At 30.6% G+C, this 10160-nt stretch overlaps 1 long non-coding RNA gene across 4 annotated transcripts; it reads right to left on the reverse strand.

Annotated features, from left to right (window-relative positions):
- Window positions 1-6387: 6387 nt before the first annotated feature.
- Window positions 6388-8663, reverse strand: LOC139872984 (uncharacterized). 4 transcript variants are annotated; one of them, XR_011767234.1, is made up of 6 exons: window positions 8554-8663; window positions 8385-8438; window positions 7585-7779; window positions 6939-7076; window positions 6616-6857; window positions 6388-6526 (listed from the first exon to the last, which is right to left on the reverse strand). It is a non-coding gene; the product is annotated as an uncharacterized lncRNA (long non-coding RNA). The 4 variants fall into 4 exon arrangements; XR_011767232.1 differs by having other exon boundaries at window positions 7585-7895; XR_011767233.1 differs by having other exon boundaries at window positions 7585-7914.
- Between the last annotated feature and the right edge of the window lie 1497 nt (window positions 8664-10160).

Genomic DNA, 10160 nt, shown 5'->3' on the forward strand with positions numbered 1-10160 from the left:
ATCTATTTTTGCGGAAACGAAATCAAAGTCATGGCTAGAATAGGCTCTAGCTGCTTTAGATGAACGAAAAATATCCTTTTCCTGGTGCCACTCATGTGAGTGGGATGCTGTGTTATCAATAATTTTGTAAGCTTCAATTGCGGTTTTCTTCATAATGGAACCACCAGCTGTTATGTCAATGTCTTTTCGTGTATTAATATCGCATCCTTGGTAGAATATTTGTAATATTTGATAAGTATCTAAAACGTGCTGAGGACATCCTCTCAACAATTTTCCGAATCTTGTCCACGCCTCATAAAGAGTTTCATTTGGCTTTTGCGTGAACGTAACAATTTCTCCTTGAAGTCTCACGGCTTTAGATGCCGGAAAGAATTGTTTAAGAAAATTTTCAACTAAAACGTCCCATGTATCAATCGCCCCTTCAGATAACGATTCTAACCAATCTTTGGCTTCTCCCTTTAAAGTCCAGGGAAATAACATGAGATATATCTGTTCATCCTCTACTTCTCTGATTTTAAATAGAGTCATATCCTATTAAAGGTACGAAGATGTTCGTTTGGATCTTCTTTTGGCGTACCACTATATTGGCATTGATTAGTTACCATGTGTAGGATTTGTCCTTTGATTTCATAATCTGGCGCATTAATGTCTGGTTGAGTAATTGCGTGACCTTGGCCAGTGCGTTTAGCTCTCATTCGGTCTTCCATACTTAGAGGTTCCAGATTTTCCATGATTGAATTTTTTGAATCTGAATCACTAAGGGATTCTGATTTAATGGTTTCTTCCTCGACAATCTCTGGATGAGTGATTTGTGATTCAGGAGGAATGATTAGTGGTTCAGGATCTCTGAATTTTCCCTGAATATCCTCCGAATTCTCAATTGTGAGGTCGGGTTCAAAAAAATGGATTATCGGAAATTTGAATTTGAGTACTTGGTCGACTGGATGACATTTCTAAAGAAAAATCAACAGCGGCAATATTAGCTAGATGTCTTGATCGAGTTACAGGTGGTGAACGTATGAAAGGTGGTGAACGTTTTGCTCGGTGCATTCACTGAATATCCTATTAGTTATAAAAGATAAAAATTATATAAGTTATCAAATTAATAGACTTTTCTGATTTTGTCCACGTTTCGAATAGCCAATAGATGCAGCAGGTAGCCAGGACCCTTTAAATCGGAAGCCACAACTCGCCACTAACAAATCCAACTATTACTACGAACCATAAAATTTTGGATGTCTGTCAATTTAACCGCTTAAAATAATTTTTCGTTTTGAAATTTTAGAGAAGAAATAGAAAATTCTATGTCCTAAAAACTAGAGCGTCGAGAAATAAGAAAGAAAAAGAGCGCGTCGAAAAACGTCGAAAAATAGAAGGTCGAAAAATAAAAATAAGAAAGAAAAACGTCGAAACTTAAAAGTCTAAAATCTAAATCTAAAAAGTTCCGCCTAAAGGTATTAAAGCTTAAAAGGAATTCTATATCCAATACGGCAATAACTTAAAAAGTACTAAAATTTATAAAATATTAAAGCGATAAGCGACGTCGTAAAATTCTAAGGTGTAGTGACCCGAACTTTTCCATGTTTATATATATATTAAATGAAATTGTTATTTACATGATTAAGTGTTTCCAACATGTTAAGCAATCAAACTTGTTAAGACTTGATTATTTGAAATAGGTTTCATATAGACAATTGACCACCCAAGTTGACCGGTGATTCACGAACGTTAAAACTTGTAAAAACTATACGATGACATATATATGGTTATATATATAGTTAAAATGATTTTATTATTAGTATGTATCTCATTAGGTATTTTAACAATGAGTTATATACATAAAAATGAGACTATTAATTTAAGAAACAATAAAACGATATATATAACGATTATCGTTATAACAACGTCTTATTAGGTACATATGAATCATATTAAGATATTGATACACTTGGTTAATTATGTTAAATGATAATTAAATATATTATTAAGTGTATTAACAATGAAATACATATGTAAAAATAAGACTACTAACTTAATGATTTCGAAACGAGACATATAGGTAACGATTATCGTTGTAACGGCATTTAACTGTATATATATCATACTAAGATATATTATATATCATAATATCATGATAATATAACAATTTAACATCTCATTTGTTATAATAAACAATGGGTTAACAACATTCAACAAGATCGTTAACCTAAAGGTTTCAAAACAACATTTACATGTAACGACTAACGATGACTTAACGACTCAGTTAAAATGTATATACATGTAGTGTTTTAATATGTATTCATACACTTTTGAAAGACTTCGAGACACTTATCAAAATACTTCTACTTAACAAAAATGCTTACAATTACATCCTCGTTCAGTTTCATCAACAATTCTACTCGTATGCACCTGTATTCGTACTCGTACAATACACAGCTTTTAGATGTATGTACTATTGGTATATACACTCCAATGATCAGCTCTTAGCAGCCCATTTGAGTCACCTAACACATGTGGGAACCATCATTTGGCAACTAGCATGAAATATCTCATAAAATTACAAAAATATGAGTAATCATTCATGACTTATTTACATGAAAACAAAATTACATATCCTTTATATCTAATCCATACACCAACGACCAAAAACACCTACAAACACTTTCATTCTTCAATTTTCTTCATATAATTGATCTCTCTCAAGTTCTAGCTTCAAGTTCTAAGTGTTCTTCATAAATTCCAAAAGTTCTAGTTTCATAAAATCAAGAATACTTCCAAGATTGCAAGTTTACTTCCAAGTTTTCTAAATCCATTCCAAGTAATCATCCAAGATCAAGAAACCTTTGTTACTTACAGTAGTTTATCTTTCTAATACAAGGTAATAATCATATTCAAACTTTAATTCAATTTCTATAATTATAACAATCTTATTTCGAGTGGAAATCTTACTTGAAATTGTTTTCGTGTCATGATTCTGCTTCAAGAACTTTCAAGCCATCCAAGGATCCTTTGAAGCTAGATCTATTTTTCTCATTTCCAGTAGGTTTATCCAAGGAACTTGAGGTAGTAATGATGTTCATAACATCATTCGATTCATACATATAAAGCTATCTTATTCGAAGGTTTAAACTTGTAATCACTAGAACATAGTTTAGTTAATTCTAAACTTGTTCGCAAATAAAAGTTAATCCTTCTAACTGGACTTTTAAAATCAACTAAACACATGTTCTATATCTATATTATATGCTAACTTAATGATTTGAAACCTGGAAACACGAAAAACACCGTAAAACCGGATTTACGCCGTCGTAGTAACACCGCGGGCTGTTTTAGGTTAGTTAATTAAAAACTATGATAAACTTTGATTTAAAAGTTGTTATTCTGGGAAAATGATTTTTATTATGAACATGAAACTATATCCAAAAATCATGGTTAAACTCAAAGTGGAAGTATGTTTTCTAAAATGGTCATCTAGACGTCGTTCTTTCGACTGAAATGACTACCTTTACAAAAACGACTTGTAACTTATTTTTCCGACTATAAACCTATACTTTTTCTGTTTAGATTCATAAAATAGAGTTCAATATGAAACCATAGCAATTTTATTCACTCAAAACGGATTTAAAATGAAGAAGTTATGGGTAAAACAAGATTGGATAATTTTTCACATTTTAGCTACGTGAAAATTGGTAACAAATCTATTCCAACCATAACTTAATCAACTTGTATTGTATATTATGTAATCTTGAGATACCATAGACACGTATAAAATGTTTCGACCTATCATGTCGACACATCTATATATATTTCGGAACAACCATAGACACTCTATATGTGAATGTTGGAGTTAGCTATACAGGGTTGAGGTTGATTCCAAAATATATATAGTTTGAGTTGTGATCAATACTGAGATACGTATACACTGGGTCGTGGATTGATTCAAGATAATATTTATCGATTTATTTATGTACATCTAACTGTGGACAACTAGTTGTAGGTTACTAACGAGGACAGCTGACTTAATAAACTTAAAACATCAAAATATATTAAAAGTGTTGTAAATATATTTTGAACATACTTTGATATATATGTATATATTGTTATAGGTTCGTGAATCAACCAGTGGCCAAGTCTTACTTTCCGACGAAGTAAAAATCTGTGAAAGTGAGTTATAGTCCCACTTTTAAAATCTAATAATTTTGGGATGAGAATACATGCAGGTTTTATAAATGATTTACAAAATAGACACAAGTACGTGAAACTACATTCTATGGTTGAATTATCGAAATCGAATATGCCTTTTTTTATTAAGTCTGGTAATCTAAGAATTAGGAAACATACAACCTAATTGACGCGAATCCTAAAGATAGATCTATTGGGCCTAACAAACCCCATCCAAAGTACCGGATACTTTAGTACTTCGAAATTTATATCATATCCTAAGGGTGTCCCGGAATGATGGGGATATTCTTATATATATGCATCTTGTTAATGTCGGTTACCAGGTGTTCACCATATGAATAATTTTTATCTCTATGTATGGGATGTGTATTGAAATATGAAATCTTGTGGTCTATTGTTACGATTTGATATATATAGGTTAAACCTATAACTCACCAACATTTTTGTTGACGTTTAAAGCATGTTTATTCTCAGGTGAATACTAAGAGCTTCCGCTGTTGCATACTAAAATAAGGACAAGATTTGGAGTCCATGTTTGTATGATATTGTGTAAAAACTGCATTCAAGAAACTGATTTCGATGTAACATATTTGTATTGTAAACCATTATGTAATGGTCGTGTGTAAACAGGATATTTTAGATTATCATTATTTGATAATCTACGTAAAGCTTTTTAAACCTTTATTTATGAAATAAAGGTTATGGTTTGTTTTAAAAATGAATGCAGTCTTTGAAAAACGCCTCATATAGAGGTCAAAACCTCGCAACGAAATCAATTAATATGGAACGTTTTTAATCAATAAGAACGGGACATTTCATAAGGTGCCTAAATCTTAATCTAAAGAAAAAGCACTTAAGGAATTTTACGGCAAAGCCTAAAAATCTAGAAATAAAAATAACTACGGCAAAATACTAGATTAAAAACTAATTACGAACGATAAAAATACAAATATTACGAATAAAAAGATATAAAATATAAAAATAAAACTTAAAGTTGTAAAAAAATACAATTTTTATAAAAATATTATTTTTATATTATTTATTTTATAAAAGTATTAATTTTAAAACTAATTAAAACTTAAAATACAAATTAATTAATAAAACTAAAACTAATTAATAAAAACTAATTAATTAATTAAAACCCTAATTAGGGTAAAAATAATAATAATTATTAATACTCCGTAATTAATGTTGTCGGCCACTACAACAAAAGTGTACATATAGGACACCCAAATTGGTCCTATAATGTCACTTTATAGGACCTTTTGGCCTGATAGGACCAACAGGACATGTGTACCAACTAAGGCGGTCGTATAAAGTATAGATGCAAAAAAGTGTCTTAAAAGGTAATAAGATTATGAAATCAATTATCGGGTCCTATAATATAATTAACGACCACACAGAAAAGTCCTTACAAGTATATATCGGGTGACTTCTATTTAGATTGGGACATACAAAAGGGTCTCAAAAGCAAAAAAAATATATATTAGTACCGACAAAGGGGTCCTATTTAAGTTTTACATTTCTTAAGGACTAACAAAAATGGTCACATTATTATGTTAGTACCCAAATAAGAGTCTTATTATAAAAAAAAAAAAACACTACATTATTACCAATAAAAAAGGTCCTAATGTATCGATATTTTTGTTTACTATCAAGAAAAAAGGTTCCAATATACACAAATGTTACTTTAGTACTACATAATAAGGTCCTAATATAATGATTTTTAAAATTAGTACCACTAAAAAAAGTCCTAATATATATTTCTTAAACCTTAAAACCACGAAATAAGTTCTAATATATAATAAGATGTTAATTTAGTACCAAATACAGAGTCCTAATATAATATTTTCAAGGTTTGTACCATTAAAAAAAGTCCTAATACAATTGTATTTTTAAACAATATGGGGTCCTATCAAGTAATATTATTAAAACCACAAAATGAGTCCTTTCAAGTCATAGTAATTCAGAATAGGTTTCTATATTCGGATCCGGTTTGGATATTCGGGTCCGGTTCGAGATCTTTTACGATTCAGGTATTCGGATTGGTTTGATTATTTGGCCAGAATTGGATTATTGGATCCATATACTCGAGCCTGGATTCAATTTTATTCAAATTTTCGACATCCAATTAATAATATACATTAAAAATAATTATAAAATATAATATAATCATATTTTAATAAATTTTACTAATAAATTGAAAAACACCAAACATTAAAAATTCTTAGATAATTCAACATATCAATACTAAAATAACATTCGGCAAAGAAAATAAAAACAATGAAAAGTAACGAAGAACGTCTTCGATCAATACATATCTTTATTAATTCAAGGGTACCACCTACAAATAAAAAATTCATATATTTATAAGCATAAAAGTGCATGTTATATATAAAAATTAATATTATCAAAAATTTATGATTGACATACCGATATGGACGTAAAAGGCCACGCGATAGTTACGCATGTAGTGTCTTCAACTTTCTTAATCAGATCAAATGGCCTAACCACATAAGCACCTTTTTAAGGACATGTTGAAGGTGTACCGCACACCAATCATCTCCAATCTCTACACCGCCAATTACCTCAGTTGGATCCAAGGTCCTCAACCATCCTCTTCCTACCTTCTCGCTAGGGTTAAGTATATTGTGTAAAAAAACTTCATCTACAACCTAGAAATAAGTATACAAGAAGAAGTTATGAATGTTAAAGGTATAATATCAAACACATTAAGGTTTTAAATAGAAAAATACCAGCTACATTGACTACAGTGAGACCTTGTGGTGTTGTGATATCTTGAACATCTGAACCATTCTTATCTGCCAATTTAGCTTTTAGATTTACATTTTCTTCAATAAGTTCTTCTTTCTCTGATTAACAATTTGCCAAAACTGCAACAGAGTGGCACTTTAATCGTCAAAAGGTTGGGTAAAGACAATATTGAATCCAGATTTACAGGTAATAATAAATATAACATACAACAAAGGTTAAGGACTTCGAGCATAACCATACTCAAGATGTAAACCTTACCCAAATTCATAAACTAATAAATATAAATATTTGGTATAAAAACACTTCAAAAATATAACACATAATTACATATGCAGCTAACAACACATAAGCTATAATATTTTGTCAAAATGGAATCAAGATGAGCTTTTCAAACATTTAGCCCGATGATATTTGGTCTGACCTCAAGGGATGTCCATCGATTCACAACCCCTTTCTTCTAGTCTTCTTAGAATACAAAGATATAAATTTGTGGACGCGAATTAATAGCATTTATTTGTAACAGATAAGGCTTTATGTGATTTGCAACAGGTTTAAAAGTTGGCCAGTTTCATAGACAACTAAAAAGGAAGTAAAATTGAAGTGATGTAGTATAACCCAAAGCCATACCTAGTAATTTACAAAGTCATACTGCCACTGATGTCCCCTGCTCCATCTTTTAAGCATCGATGAAAAAGACAGTGACCAAGTATGAGTGTATCCCTAAACAACTGCTAGTCTTTTAACAAAAGCACCCCTCGAGTCAAGAATGTAAAGCTCATATTTGGGCCAACTCAAACCAGCCGGTTCTTATCGACTGAGTTCCTAGAAGTTAACATGAACTTTGTGATTCATTGATAACAATAATCCACTACCGTTTTAACATGAACCAGGATTGAGTTAATTATAGAATGTAAGGAACTCATTAGCAGCCTTCTTATCTACAAAAAACACCAACATCTAAATGGGATTAAGGTCAGTCCACTTTCCGTATCAAAACGTATTAAGACAATCCAATGAGTAAAAACAATCACCAATGTGTTATTATAATAGCAAACCAAAAAACAAAAGCTACAATTTCAATTAACACTTCAACACATGTTAGACGAACATATTAAATCAAATGATAAACAATAATATGAGTATATTATAAACAAAATTCAACAAGTCAACCACGAAGTCGTTGAAACCACAATAATTCCAAATAGCTTTATATTCTTCTAGAATTGTTGATTAATAACAAATAACAAATCAATGGATCAAAACATATAAAATCTGAATGGAGCAAGAATGTTTATTTTAAAGATACTTTAATATTTAATATTAATATTATCATCAACACATGAGTGTTAACAAAGTGTATTGTGATTTTAACCCTGAAAAGAGAATGAGATCGATGATCGATAATAAGTAAAACGTCAGCATCAAACCGGATTATTTGATACTCTATTAAACACGTCGAAAGCTATCGCAAACCTGATAATCTGTAAAATGAAATGGATGATTTAGGATTAATATGATTAGGGTTAACATATATAAGTAACGAAATTTATGAATTCGGGTAAAATGAAATGTAAATCAGGTAGACCAATATGCAACCTTGAATTGTAAGTTAATATGTTAACGACGCAAGGGAAAACAATCTGCCTTAGAGTTTTTTTTTTTCTATCGACGGCGCAATATGCTTATGGTATTTTTATCTGACGAACATTCAAAGTAGGGTAAAATGAGTGTGAGACATGTTGAATATTTAGGGTAGAAAAATGGGCCTATGTATGGCTGCTTTCACTATTAAAGAATATGGCCCAACTTATTCATTAGTAGAGAATATGGCCCAACTTATTAATTAAAAAGTACTCGGTATTACTTATTCATTTGTTGGCAGCTTTAAAAAACAAAATTTAAATATGAAAAATGACAAATCAAGGAATATTTAATAAAAAAAATTACCTTTTTATATATAAAGCTAAAAATTGATATCTTTGTGTGATTCTACCATTTTAAACCTTTTTAAAACGCTTTATCTTTTAGCACGACCGCTTTAACGACTCATCATTTTATAAGAAAAAAAAAATTTACCCCCAGCAATCTAACTTCCTGCATCCGCCACTGAGCTGATCAATGTTCAAAATTGAAATAGGTAAATATGAACAAAATTAGGTGCGGGATATATTAAGATTGATTATTCAAAATTTTAGTGGAAAAGAGAGGGAATTAGCCACCAATTTTCAAAATTTTATTTTTCGTATTTTCTACTCATTTTTGAAATAGTAGTAATAGAGTAGTGGGTGTCGTGATCGTTGGCCACTATTCATTATCTTTGGTGGTTTTTTTAATAACTGTATGTTGACTGGACTGATATTGGTAAGAAAGTGGATGAGTGTTTCATTGTTAGTTTTCAATGCTTTGATGAGATAAAATATTAAAATATTATTATTATTTGTTTTTGTTTTTTAATTAATTTTTAATTTCTTTTTATTATTACATATTGGTCTTTTAAAACTATGTCCGATACATGGTGCATTAACACAACGATTATAGTATATCCACCTACAATGTAAACTCTGATATATCAATCTTTTATGATGGAACCTCTATCTAAGGAGTACAAAGTTGGTCTTCGAGCTATGCGGTGTAGTCACCAGCATAATAACCATAGTAAAAACGTACTGAAGCACACGGGTGTAGTAAGTCGTAACACTTTTATACACGTACAACTATATAAACATCCTATGGGATAAATGAAGTACATTGCTTCATATTGGACTAAGCTCGGGGATTCTTTAGTTAAATCAAGGAACTGTTTGTTTAAATCACAAAGGAATCAAACGTTAAGATAACTAGACGTGTTTATTAAAGTTAAAACTTAACTTGGCCACGATGTTTTAGCGCCTATTATTTCACTCACATTGTAATTATGTATAACACATATAATTTTGAACCTAACGACACTTTACTAAACACACAATTTAACTCATATATATGCGCCGCCAAATGGAGTAGCATTTGGCGGTGAGTAATTTCCAGTTTCAGATTAGGCTGAAATTCTTAAGATCATCCCAAAACACCCCAACGAGCAAGACTCTCTGCAAGTATGTTGCCATTCAAGGTCGTCTAGAATGGCGAAAATGATATTTTACTCATTTTAACGTTCTTTTAGGAAGTTTTGAATTTGTATCATATTATTTATTTTGTGTACGCATGAG

Source organism: Rutidosis leptorrhynchoides, chromosome 10 (assembly GCF_046630445.1).
Source record: "Rutidosis leptorrhynchoides isolate AG116_Rl617_1_P2 chromosome 10, CSIRO_AGI_Rlap_v1, whole genome shotgun sequence".
NCBI lineage: Eukaryota > Viridiplantae > Streptophyta > Magnoliopsida > Asterales > Asteraceae > Rutidosis > Rutidosis leptorrhynchoides.